Source organism: Crocodylus siamensis, chromosome 2, assembly GCF_052110815.1.
Source record: "Crocodylus siamensis isolate JL-2025a chromosome 2, ASM5211081v1, whole genome shotgun sequence".
Taxonomy (NCBI): domain Eukaryota; kingdom Metazoa; phylum Chordata; order Crocodylia; family Crocodylidae; genus Crocodylus; species Crocodylus siamensis.
Window position 1 is genome coordinate 211,434,923 of NC_143396.1, and position 14,247 is coordinate 211,449,169.

A 14,247-nucleotide genomic window follows, 5' to 3' on the forward strand; every position below is an offset into this window, starting at 1 on the left:
TAAGCGGAAGCTCATTCAGCTTCCCTGAAGGAATTCTCAATTGTCTACCTGCAGACAAAATACATTGTCCTTGCACATTTTTGGATGAGGAGGGAGCCAGGTGTAGAAACTGGCTTGGCATTCCTATGGCTTTTCCCGTTGGAGTTCTATTTGAAGACATTCTCTAGTAGTAGAACAGTGTATCTATAAGCATTGTGCCTTTTTTTCTCATAGAATGTCTTGATGGTTGTATGATATTTTATCTAAACCTTCAAGGCATGTAACTTATTAGAGGCAGATTCCTGTTTGCTTTGAACATTAAACAAACTATGATAGACAGTAGTTTTTGTTCTTTTGCCTGCTGGGGTAACAATCAGCAAGCTTGCCTGCATTTCCAGTCTTCTTTCTTTCTAATGGACTGCTAACAGAGAGTAGTAACAAGGCATTTCTGGGAGAAGGGGATCTGTCTGGGGATGTGAATGTGTTGTACACTCTAATATAAGGAAGACTTACAGATCTGGGGTCTTGTGAACCCAGCATTCATTCCTACCTGTGGTAGGGGGTCAGGCTAGTTGATCTGTTCAGGTCCCTCCTGACCCCTATCTACTATGAAACTATCTTTTGGTTGTCTCGCTTGACCCTCAAAATGTCATACTGCTGATTGTCCTTTAATTAGCACTTGGGCCTATTATTCTGAAAATCTGGCCATTCTGAAGTTATAAAAGTAACAGAAATTACTATTCCAGGGCCATTAGTAGCTCCCCTTCTGTTCATGTGAGCTGAAAATCTCAGAGAGAGAAAATGTTGCTTTTAGAAAGATAAACTGACATTCAAAACTTGACAGGAGAGTTTCTGGGGTTTGCCATAGTCAGCAGGTTTGGGTTTAGATACTCAACATGTAATGGACCCACACATGGAATAGATGGTCTAGTGCAGTGTTTTCCAACCTTTTAAGTAGCAAGTACCCCCTAACTTCTGAAAATTGTAATAAGTCCCCAACACTCAAATTTTCCAGGGGATTTTATATTTACAGACTAATGTGTGCCATATGTTAGAAGAAGGGCTGTGTATGTAAGGCCGTGATATGACAGATGTCTAATCTGGTGTGGGTAAGGTTGCCACCTTTAACACCAGGGCTACACAATTCAAGTATGTACCTGGGCTAGAGGTGATGTTGGCCAAAGATAGGAGAGCTGAACCCTCCTAGCAAAGTGCAGCATGCAAAATTATTACTGGGGAATTTAAAGCACCCCTCAATGCGTGGCATGTCAAATTTTTTGCAATAGTTTTGAGAAGAGGAAGGGGCGAGAGAGAGAGGAAAAGAGGGCGAGAGAGAGAGAGTGTTGGGGTACCCATGTACCTGCTGTCTGTGTCTGGGGGTACATGTACCACAGGCTGAGAAACTATGGTCCAGTGGACAGGGCCTTGGATTTACACTTAGAAAGCCTGGGTTCTGTTAGTAGTTTATCTTTCCTGTGTGACCATGACCAGGTCATTTAATTTGCCCTGTGCTTCAGTTGCTTGTTTGTAAAAGAGGTCAATATTGCCCTACTGCACAGCTTTGACAATAAAATCTTTTGATAATTGTGAGGTACTCAAGAACTACATTATTGAGGACCATGAAGTGCCTGAGCAGACTAATTAATTCGTCCAAGATGGATCATTTTAGTACTGTGAATCTACAAGGGAGAGGATATTCAGAAGAAGTTGTTAATGCAAATATGTGTATTTCTGAAACTGATCTTAAGACGAGGTTGGTGCTGTCTGCTCCATCTGGACTTTGTTGCCTGTGTTATGCTTCATAAGAGCAGACAATTGCTCCAGAATCCTTAGCTGAAGTTTTATTCATTGTGCCAGTCTAACTATCACTCTTCACCCTAATCATAAATGAATTAAAACTAGTGCTACCTATCTGTTACTCAGAAATCCCAAAGCACATTCTTAGGAATAAAAACTGATTTGTTATTTATTAGTTATGCAGGAAGAATGGTCTTAGTGCCGCATAAGGCATGGATGGATATGAAGAAAGTTCCCAACCCTGCAGGGCTTAAAATCTGAGACAGAGACAAATTTACTGGGGGATGCTGAGGAGAGTGCAATCTCAGTTTGTTAATGTAATGTAAATGAAAAAATATGCTATTTACATTTATTTTGGATTTATACATGCTGGAGAAGGACATTAATATAAATATATATGTAAATGCCAAGTCTCTCGACCCAGAGACTTGCCTGTAATATAATTTTAAACCCTTCAGAATACTTTTCATAGGAAACACCATTAAAATTAAAAACAGCTTTATCATCTGAAAATCCTAAAAGCTACCACACATGAATGGAATCTAAAATTGGTTGAGACTGCAGGATTCCTGCAAAGTAAATTCCTGCTTTCACATTTTGATCTTTAAATACAATCCATCAAATTGTTTTTCATTCATTTCCAGCAAAATATGAAAAGATACACTTTCCTGTCTCCTTTTCATATTTACACCTTTTCAATTGATGCGAGTGTGGGTGAAGAGTGTTACTGAATATTCATAGCACAAAATAATCCACTCACTGGTTTGCTTCCATGCTGTGAGTGAATATGGATGAAGTTTAGTCAACGGCATGTCTCATTTTTTCATTCCTTTTGATTCTTATACACATTGTATGGAAAATAAATAAAATAAACCAGATACTTGAGTAGTGAAGAAGTTCCTCCTAATATCCAATCTAAATCTGCTCTCCTCTAGCTTGTGGCCATTATTTCTTGTAACCCCCGGGGGCGCCTTGGTGAATAAATACTCACCAATTCCCTTCTGTGCCCCCCTGACGAACTTGTAGGCAGCCACCAGGTCGCCTCTCAACCTTCTCTTGCGGAGGCTGAAAAGGTCCAGTTTCTCTAATCTCTCCTCGTAGGGCTTGGCCTGCAGGCCCTTAACCATACGAGTGGCCCTTCTCTGGACCCTCTCCAGGTTATCCGCATCCTTCTTGAAGTGCGGCGCCCAGAATTGCACGCAGTACTCCAGCTGCGGTCTGACCAGCGCCCGATAGAGGGGAAGTATCACCTCCTTGGACCTATTTGTCATGCATCTGCTGATGCACGATAAAGTGCCATTGGCTTTTCTGATGGTTTCGTCACACTGCCGACTCATGTTCATCTTGGAGTCCACTAGGACTCCAAGATCCCTTTCCACTTCCGTGCCACCCAGCAGGTCATTTCCTAGGCTGTAGGTGTGCTGGACATTTTTCCTCCCTAGATGCAGCACTTTGCATTTCTCCTTGTTGAACTGCATTCTGTTGTTTTCTGCCCACTTGTCTAACCTGTCCAGGTCTGCTTGCAGCTGTTCCCTGCCCTCCGGCGTGTCCACTTCGCCCCATAGCTTAGTGTCATCTGCAAACTTGGACAGAGTACATTTCACCCCCTCGTCCAAGTCGCTGATGAAGACATTAAAGAGTATCGGACCAAGCACCGAGCCCTGCGGGACCCCACTGCCCACACTCTTCCAGGTTGAAACCGACCCATCCACCACAACTCTCTGGGTTCGACCCTCCAGCCAATTCTCCACCCACCGGACTGTGCAGTAATCCAAGTCACAGCCCCTTAACTTGTTCACCAGTATGGGGTGGGATACCGTATCAAAGGCCTTCCTGAAGTCCAAGTATACGACATCCACCCCTCCTCCTGCGTCGAGGCGTTTTGTGACCTGGTCATAAAAAGAGACTAGATTGGTCAGGCACGATCTACCTGCCACGAACCCGTGCTGGTTTCCCCTCAGCATAATTTGTCCTGCCGGGCTCTCACAAATGTGAGCCTTGATGATTTTCTCAAAGATTTTGCCAAGGATGGAGGTGAGACTGACTGGCCTATAGTTACCCGGGTCCTCCTTCCTCCCCTTCTTGAAAATGGGAACCACATTGGCCCTTTTCCAGTCCTCCGGGACTTGACCCGTGCGCCACGAGCATTCAAATATTCCCGCCAGTGGCTCTGCAATGATGTCGGCCAGTGCCTTCAGTACCCTCGGATGGAGCTCATCCGGGCCTGCCGACTTAAAGGCATCCAGTTCCTCCAAGTGACCCTGCACCACCTCAGGGTCCACGCATGGAAGTCTGGTGCCTTGCTGCTGCCTCCCTACACTCCCAGTGAGAGACTTGTCGTGCCTCTCACTTAGGAACACTGAGGCGAAGAACTCGTTGAGGAGTTCAGCCTTGTCCCCTCTGTCCGTCACCAATTGTTTCTGCCCATTTAGCAGGGGTCCTATTCCTCCCTGTGCCTTCCTTTTACTCCCTATATATCTAAAAAACAATTTCTTATTGTCTTTTACTTGGGTTGCCATCCTCAGCTCCATGGTAGCTTTGGCCTGTCTAACTGCCTCCCTACAAGCACGAGCAGAAGAGGTATATTCCTCTTTGGTGATCTCTCCCTGTTTCCACTTTTTATGTGCTCCCCTTTTGGCCCTTAGTCTGCCCTGGATTTCTCTGGTCAGCCAGGGAAGCCTCCTGGCCCCTTTCCCTCTTTTACCTCGCACGGGGATCGTCTCGCTTTGTGCGAGAAGGATAGCTTCCTTAAGGCACAGCCACCCTTCTTGGGCTCCCATCGTTTCAAAACTACTACTCTGCAGTGCATCCTTCACTAATCGCCTGAGTTCGCTGAAATCAGCTTTCCTAAAGTCCAGCACGTTCACCCTACTGGTTACCTTACCCACTAGAGTGTTACTGAATATTCATAGCACAAAATAATCCACTCACTGGTTTGCTTCCATGCTGTGAGTGAATATGGATGAAGTTTAGTCAACGGCATGTCTCATTTTTTCATTCCTTTTGATTCTTATACACATTGTATGGAAAATAAATAAAATAAACCAGATGCACCACGTGTGCCTAACTTGAGTAAAACTGTCTTCTGCTTGCCTAAACCGGGAGCAGCCCACTTTGCAAGTACAGTTAGGTACAGTATCATTTATATAATTTAGAAATGATGTTTATTCAGCATTTTTCATTCAAGGGATTCCAGAATAACTTACAAAATGTCCACGCACATCAATATTCCTAAGACAGCACATTTGGAATAGAAGAGTAACAGCTGAATGGAAGTATGGGTCTTTACCAAGCAGCACAGGAGGGAAAGCTTCAGGACAGCCCTGCTAATATAAAATATGCTGTGGTTCGGTGTAGAACAAACAGCACTTTGCATGCTAATGATCTCATCCAAAGTAAGTCACACGGCATAACTTTTTTCTCCAAAAAATAAAAGACTGAGTTTTGACTGTCTTTTAATGGTTCCAGTAAGCCTACATATTTCATGTTTGTTCCCCAGACTCTCCCCTCTGACCTAGGTTCCTGATTACTGTTGATTTATGGACAACTGAAGAAAATCTGGTATTTGATTCTTTAATGCACTGTCTTGATTAATCAAATACATTGGCCACCAGGAGTAAAAGTCTCCTGTTAAATATAATTGGCTTAGTTAGAGACTACTAATGACACAATAATAAGGTGTCATCAGTGTATTGCCACTTACTTCTTTTAAGACTTTGGCCATCTTTAGTTTGTTCATCATTGCTTTTTAATAAATGCACACCAAGGAATCATTGCCTGATAAAACCAAGGAGTAGATATGCAGACCACACAGAGAAGGCATAAAGGTTCTTCCTGGGTAAAATGGTATGTAGGGGCTTTATAAAAGAGCAAAAAATCCTGAAGTTCTTTAAATAAACAGTAGGAAGCATTGTAGTTTTTGCAGCTTGCAGAAAACTCCATGTAACCTATAATGTAATTTGTCAGCCTTTTGTTATCCATTAGCAATTTGCTTTGGTTGTAGTTTATATCTACACTGATGTCTAACTCTCTAGTTTGAAAAAACTCAAGCGTCCAAATTAGAAATTTCTAATAGGAATCCATATTGTCAAAGCATTCTGACTTGTGGTCATTGTTAGTTCTTTTTCATAGATTTCATAGATTTCTAGGGTTGGAAGGGACCTATTAGATCATCGAGTCTTACCCCCTGCTCCGGGAAGGAAAGAGTGCTGGGGTCAAGTGACTCCAGCTAGGTGCTTCTTAGGTAATCTTCTTTTGAGTACCTCCAACGTAGGGGAAAGCACCACCTGCCTTGGAAGTCCATTCCATATTTTGACAACCCTCACTATAAAGAATTTCTGCATGATATCCAATCTAAATCTGCTCTCCTTCAGTTTATGGCCGTTGTTTCTAGTAACCCCAGTGGATGTCCTGGTAAACAGTGTCCCCTATTGCCTGCTGACACACCCCAATGAGTTTGTAGACAGCCACAAGATCACCTCTCAGCCTTCTCTTGCAGAGGCTGAAGAGATTCAGGTCCCTCAGTCTGTCTTCATAGGATCTTACCTGCAGGCCCTCAACCATACAAGTAGGCCTTCTCTGAATCCTTTCCAGGTTATCCACATCCCTCTTGAAGTGTGGCAAACTGGACGCAGCATTCCAATTGTGGCCTCACCAATACCGCATAGAGGGAAAGTATCACCTCCCTAGACCTGCACGTGATGCACCTACTAATGCACAACAGAGTACGGTTAGCCTTTCTTATTACTTGGTCACATGGGTGACTCATGTTCATTTTTGCTTCAACTGTGACTCTGAGATTTCTTTCCACTGCTGTGGTACTCAGAATAGTCTTCCCAGTCTACAGGTGTACTGGGGATTCCTTCTCCCCAGGTGCAGCCCTTTACACTTATCTTTATTAAATTGCATCCTATTCTGATCCACCCACTTCCCCAGTCTATGCAAATCCACCTGAATTCGCTCCCTACCCTCTAGTGTATTTACTGTACCCCATAGTTTGGTGTCTTCTGCAAGTTTGGCCAGAGTGCTTTCTACACCCTCATCCAAATCATTGATGAAGATATTGAACAGTACTGGTCCAAGGTCAGATCGCTGTGCTGGTCAAAGTGCTGTATTCAGTGCTGATCATTAAACTGCTTCGGATCAATTATTGGGGTACCCCGAGCACCATTCTCCTTAGTTCTGCAAAATTCAGCATTGATCCCTTTAAAAGACATTATTAATAAATCTCACTTGAATAAATGTTATAGTAACAATTTAAATCTTCAGTTCAAGGAAAGGGCTGGCAATGCTGAAAATCTAGTAGATGGGTTCAAGAAGCTCTCTTGTTTGTACATGGGGGTGTGTGTGTATGTGTGTGTGCACGAGAGAGAGAGATCCGTACCTTAAAGAGCATAATTTTCTAAATAGAAAAGGGCAAGTGGAAAGAACAGAGGTTGGCACAATTATTCAAACTGATAGTATTCAGTGAACAATAAACCAGCTATCCATTATTGCATTTCTGCATGGCAGACACGCTTCCAAATGAATGATGATTTACCAGCTAAGTTTCAGTGCAAATGTCCACAATGCTGAAGTCAGCAAAAACTAAAGCAATGCAGTAATCACCCAGTGAGAAGGTTTAAAACAGATACTGATAGAATTTTCTACTTAACTGCTTGCATGACGTGCCAAAACTGGAGCATGACATTTGACACTGCCCTGTAGTTCAGTGGTATGGCTGGTTATTCATCATAAGATTTTAGGATTGTGCTTCAGTTAGAATTAAAATTTTTCCAATAGTCTCTCTAAAAAGAGGGCCCAATCTCTGTTCCCCCAAAATATTTAAGTTTTACATTTATGCCAGTTGTATAGTATGTGCATGTGGTGAAGGGCTGACAGCTGGTGATCCAGGGGAAGGAGACTTCTAAAACTTGACAAGTCCTAGATTCTTCAGTCTCTTCCTCTAAGCACCTCTGCAGTACATCTTAGTCCTGACCTACAGCTGCCTTGCTACTTCAGTCTTGCAGCCTGTACACCAGTTCATCCACTGCATCAGTCTTGTTCTCTCCCATTCCAGGTCAGCTTCCACTTTCCTGAGTGCAACCAAAATTAATTTGCACTTGGGTATTACAAAATGAAAGGTTTGGGAGCTGTTGCATACTTGGCTCCACAGACTTTTTGACTAATAAAATATATCACAGTGAATTATAGTTTCTACAAGTGTGGGTAAACTGAAAAATTGTAGCCCAGTGTCTAAAAGGCTTTTATGAGACGTTGCTTTCTAGCATTGTACCTTTCTTCAAAAGATTTCAGATGATGTAAGCGATAAATAGATTCCAATATTGAAAGCACTGATTGTCAGAAGGAAAAGGTGTGTTGCTGAATCAGGAGTCATCACAAAAGGACATCCATTCCTTAACCATTAAAGAACTGTCTTGCATTGGACACCCTTGTGGTTTCATCTCTGGGGTGCTTTCTCATATACAAGAAAGCATCCATTATTTCTGCATCCTCTATCCAATGTGACTGAATTGTTCTACTAACTGGTGAGGAGGGCTTGGGGTCAATGTCACTGCCCTTTGTCCATCCCTAGTTCCTTTTGGCCCCATGCCACAGGGTCTTCGCAGTGGAGTATGCCTAAAAGATGAGGAAGCCTTGTGGTGCCTCCTTTTCTTCTAACTTCATGCTTACACAGACAGGCTCAATTTGGAGGAAAGTTAGGTATGAGGTAGAGCAGAATAGAATGGAGTCTGGATCTAGGCATGAGACGAGCTATGCAAAATATTCGCATTCATATGAGGGTTTTTAATAGATTAAAAATACCTTCTATAATGACTTGATACCAAGGCAGTCTATTAGAGTAAATTCACAACAAGATGAGATTATCCCAAGTGTCAAATTGTCTAAAGTTAAGAAGAACCCATTGATCTGATCCCATCCAGAAGAATGTGGTTGACTTCTGTTCAGTTTACCAGAAAGTCTTTGACAACTCAGCTACATCCATTGAACCATGGTTGTTCTCTGGCTCTACTAAACTGAAAATTACTTTGAGTATAGGCTGCAAGATCGGATGCCAAGGAAAAATGTTTCCTTTCAGCAGCACAGTTTATTAAAAAAGGTATTGGCATCAGTCTGAAAACAAAGCAGATCTATGTATCAACCCAAGTTGCAGCAAATGCCTAAAATTAGACTCTAGTGTCAGAGAGTGAAGCTGTTATCAAATAATGTTCAGTGCAACAATATCTCTAGATGATGGGCTGCAATGTTTTGTCAACAGTCTTCAAGGTCACTTATTTTGAAAATGAGGGTAAACGTGTCAATGGCTTAAAACCCTGTTCTGTAAAAGAATTTCTGTAGCTCTTACAGATAGACTTCAGGACATACTGGTCTTATGGGGGAGCCAAAGGCATCTCAGGAAATGTTCAGAGCCTGATCATATAATGCAGTTTGCACCAGCTTAAATTAATATCTTTGAGTTAAACTGATGTAAATCATATTGGAATCAAGTACTTTAGTAACTATTTTAGATGGAAACTGCTACTGACCAGGGGAATATGGGCTGGTCATCTACGAAGAGAAGGCCCCTTACTTAGCCAAGGCAAACTTTGTCTTCCCATTTGCTGCCAATCTCTACCAGTGAGTCTGAACTTCGCACACCTCTGTAAACTAGAGTTAAGACCTTGTACTCCAAAACACTGCAGGATGCAACTAAGAGAATCCCCCAGAGAAAACAACTGCATTTAAATAATCAACTGCTAATCTCTGTTCTGAAACATAAGCCTGAAGCCAGAGAAGATAGTAAAAATGTATAGAATATAAAATGTCACAGGAAAAAAACAACTGTAGCCCAGCAGTAATGGGAATGGCTTGGGTTCTTACTTTCCTTTCACAAGTCCCAGTTCTGTCTGGCATTTCTCACAGACTTACTTTATCAGTTGTTCTCTTTGCTTCCTACATTCAGGTTGGAATACAGCTGGTTGACAGATGAGGGGGAATTTATATTTGTTTTTCTTTGAACAAACTGTATTAATTAAAATGTCTCCCACTGGGCTTGCAGTTTCCTATAAGTAGCACATATTTCATTAACATTTGCTTTTAAAACGAAGAGGATCATAAACTCAAGATTGCTTTAGCCTAAATGTTTTCCGAGTGTAATATGCACACTATAACCCAGAGGCAGAGTTGTAAACATGGGTATACAACTTTGGGTGCTCCACAGATCTGTGTATGTGTTTTTAAGTGTAGAGGGAGTAGGTAAATGATGGGCCTGCGTTTTACCAGGAAAGTGCTCTGTTAAGAGCAAACCAAAGAACTAAAGTTATAATTAAAACATAATTGAATTGTAAAGAGTGGATCTGAAAGTGAGATTTTTGCTGAAGGGCCTATGCATTATCAGAGAATGCAAGGGCTGAGATGTGCATTTCCTGTTGAGATGCATTCAGTTAAATGCTACCTAAAATTTGTAGGCTTCCTTTGTAACATGCCAGGGCTTGAAAGAAAATAAAATATAGTCCTTGAGCATCAAAATCCCACTTGTCAAGCTACAAAACCAAAAATTCTTTGATGGACAGGCGAAAGCACCCATGCTAGGCACTTCATATTGTTTTAAAAAAGTAAGGTTTAAAGCTTGAGAGGCTGAGCCTGTTTATTTTTTAAAATGGGAGAAGCTTGAAATTCAGTAGGAGGAAACAGATTGATGCTATATAGTCCTGGAAGGAGTAGGTGGTGAAGAGATTTGCAGTCATCAAGGGGAATTTCTAGAGCTTTGGGGAGTCCGTTTCAGGAGCAGGCAGCAGTTGTAGAGTGGAACCAAAAAAAGATGCCATCTGTTCTAACAAGTTTCAGTTTGCACTGACAAGGGTAATCATTTTCACTATTAACTACACTGGGTACAGTCTGTAGTGAAGGAAGAGACGGGAGAGTGTTCAAACTAGAAAGTGGGTAGTTTGTGTACCGCATTTCAAACATTTACTGGACACCCACTTGATCTAGTACTGAAGCCACGGTGAATAATTATTGGACTTATTTTAGGGGCAACATTTCTTAACGTACAGTGTAACAAATGTAACTAGAGTCAACACAATTGTGTTTTGGGGGAATGGGTAGGTGGTCAGTTTTGCCTCTTGGCTGTTAAGGAGGGGGGAAAGGTATTTTTAGTCTTTTTAAAAAATCCTGAAAAAATTAGCTCTGAGTTATGTTGTTCAGAGTTTATTTTGACTAATGCAAAATAGAAATGCATTAGTCAAATGTAGCTTAATATAAGTGCTCATTTCATCAGGTTATACAATTCATAAAATGAAAGACTTTGTATTCTGGTTGTCAGAGAAGGTAACAGAACAGATAGGGATTGGAGATGGAGTTAGCTGCTTGGTTAAAATTCAGAATCTGCCTTAACAAAGAGAAGTCAAAAGCAAATGTATGTATGCTTTATCTGTTTGAGAACATGCTGATAATAGATAGCACTGGGAGTAACAGAATAAAGATGACAAGAATAATAGTCTTGAAGTTTAGTGACATAGAGATATCAAGTGTAGTTATTCTAAAAATTAAACTTTGCCTTGTGCTTTTGTATATGGAGACGCATTTTTCAACCATGTCCATCTAGGAGCGGGAGACTGCCACCTGTTTCCGTCTTTCCAACTGGTGAAATGATGAAATTAAGCTAGGCTCCAGCAATGAAAGCAATTGTCTTATGCGAAGTCTCGCCTTGTGGCCCAGATAGCATAGATGTGAACCTCACAGGCCATCCATACTCGGAAAAAGGTGTTGTAAGGGCAGCTATCTTGAAGAAAGGAAGTGCTAGGGTTTGGAATTATAAAAGAGTGGCCAGAAATAAAGATAAGGAATCTGAGGTAATATTCAGATGAAAATTTGATTAATTTAGGGTTTTAGAGGCAAACGAAGTCCAAGGTTCAAGTGTCTAACAGACCCACTGTAAAATAAAAAAGGTAATGTAAAAACACATAGGTAGGTTTAAGTGCCTACGTCCTTATATGGCTCTAGGACAGAGTCCAGGCGTGCTTCCAGATAAATGCAGTCATGCAGTATGTGGTGCCGCAAGGTGTGCTGCTGCTCGTTGTCCCTGGGGAACCAAACATCCATGCATGTCTGGGCACAGCACCCCAAGAGTGCAGTCAACAAAACCTTTGTCTGTCTTAAGCATGTAAAGTCTGCAAGCCCCTATGTTTTTGTACATGAAGTTCGCTACACACCTGAAGTTTTTTCTGTTATGTCTAAAGCTGCTTCTGTGTTGGCAGGACTAAGCAATTTAGCACCTGTCTCATGCTTATATCTGACTGGGATCCCCTCTCCTGAAGTCCCTTTGAGGGGCTGAGCTGGTGGACGTACTCAGAGCACTCATCATGCATATATTGATAGGACTGAATTCTATGGGGAAAAAAACTTAGGGCAGGTCCACACAAGTAGGGGCATGTCTTTGCAGTAGCACAAATAGTAGTGGCACAAATTTGTCCCTGCCCACGTGCTTTGCAGGCTCCATGTGCTGGGCGGGGGGGAGGTGGGGGCTGGCTGGGTGCCTTAGCAGAGGTAGTCATCCCCTGCACTGCGGCACCTTGGTCAGCCAGGGAATGGCATGTGGAGCATAGACCTGCTGGCTGGAGTGCACTGTGCATTGAGAGAGATTAGCAGTGCCATGCACTCATGTGGTTTGTGGTGCTGCAGAGAGATTTGCAGCATCACAGACTACATGTGCCTGCATGTCTGGATCTAGCCATAGTGGTCACATCTACTTTCATTCAAAAACTGCTGGTACTGGTTGTGGAACTCTTTTAAGTCCAAAATCGTGTACTTTCTACAGCATGGGAGACCTGAACTCAAGATTTGCCTCCACCTGAGAAGGTTCAAACCCACATCTCCCACCTCCCAGGAGAGTGCTCTGATATCCTGGCTGCTGTCTGCTTGGGGGTGTAGGCACCCTCCAACCCTCCTTTTCCTTCCATGCCTCACGCTCAGAAAACAAAGTACATTTGTAACGGCAAAGAAGGAAGCAGAAGGAAGAATGACTTTAGCCAGGTTTTTTGGGTGCTTACTGTGGGGCAAGGGGAGACCTGGTTTTATATAAGTTTTTGCAGAATGAATTGGAATCCAGACTTCTCCTGCTGTCAGTGAGTGCTATATTCACTGGGCTGCAAGCTGGGATGTGGGAGTTGTTCAGCCCAAGGCACCCTATAACCCAGGCTCCCACATCCTGGCAACATTCTCTAACCACTAAACTGTTGTTCACAACAAGCTGGGGAAGAGCAGGGGGTCATAGTCACAGTAACCATACCTAGCATCACAGGACTCCTATATACATGTGCAGGGCACCTGCTCTGATGTGCTGGAAATCCAGTGCATCAGAGCAGACTCAATTGAGTCTGCTGGAGCGTAGAAATTCACGCTCCAGCAGACTCTAGTGTCACGTGTATGGGTCTTTGCACTGAAAAATGGTGGTAGGGTGTTTTGATAAAGCTTGTCAAACAAACTTAAATTCAGAATGTCCCATTGCCATTTTTTCAGGGCAGGAACACTGATACATGAGATGAACAGGTGCTTTTTATTAGCATGGCTTGCTAATTAAACTGCTTCCCCCCCCCCCCAACGTGTCCTGGAGCAAATGTAAAAATGCCCACAATGTCTAAGTTCCTTTGTGAAAATAGCCCTAACTGAAGAATAATGTGCACGTATTTGGTAAATTCTGCACAGTAAACATTGTGTTTGAAGCTTAAGAATAAAATATGAAGGTTGAAAATAGGATGGGCAGTGTGCTCAAATAATCATTGATTATTCTGCTATTCATGATATTTCTATACTGATTTAATTGTTCTCTGGGGTACAGTCTGCTACTCATCCTTAAGGCAACATAGTTTCATACCACATTGCAAAGAGCCTTTTCTTCACTCTGACTCTGAAAGTCATTCTCTGAAAAAAACAATGATTTTCTGAGTCTGTGAAACTTGATTTATTGGTTAGAGCCCCATAGGAGAAACTAGATAAAAATTGTTGGCTGTAAAAAGCTATTATATATTATGCTCTGTAGGTTTTTGTCTAGACAGAGTACAAGACCCCAGTGTATTTCCTAAGGTACAAAGGAATATCTTACTTTTGAACACAGGGGCAGTGCTTTTTGGACAATTGCTTAATTGTTATTTAGTCTTGCACTGCATTTACATTAAGAAAATAAAAAATTCTAAATGCACATCAATGCTTTTAACTAAATAGACTTGGCAGCAGTCTATCAATTCAAATGTAGTTGTACAGTCATCTTGCATCCCTGGGGTACTGCTCCTGTAACTATCTGAGAAGGGCCATAATCATTTGAGATTTGTGACCTAAAGTCTTGGCACAGTAACACAATGAATGCATAACTATAAGGGAAACAGCCTGCCTAGTGATGTGAATTGACATTGCTAATAGCCAGTCCAGTAGCTCCTCTTGTTCTCAGTTCAGGAAAATCAAGAACACCTTGACATTGTCTTCCAGGCTTTTTGG

At 42.1% G+C, this 14,247-nt stretch overlaps 1 protein-coding gene and 1 long non-coding RNA gene across 2 annotated transcripts in view; both read left to right on the top strand.

Moving 5' to 3' along the window:
• The window catches only part of LOC149871673 (uncharacterized), a 42,841-nt gene extending 36,384 nt beyond the window's left edge, over positions 1-6,457 (top strand). The window contains exons 2-3 of the long non-coding RNA XR_016440286.1: positions 4,964-5,171; positions 6,370-6,457. This is a non-coding gene — a long non-coding RNA (uncharacterized LOC149871673). The remainder of the gene's footprint in view (positions 1-4,963; positions 5,172-6,369) is intronic.
• Positions 1-14,247, top strand: part of LDLRAD3 (low density lipoprotein receptor class A domain containing 3) — a 226,289-nt gene that overhangs the window by 168,301 nt on the left and 43,741 nt on the right. The window lies entirely within an intron of this gene.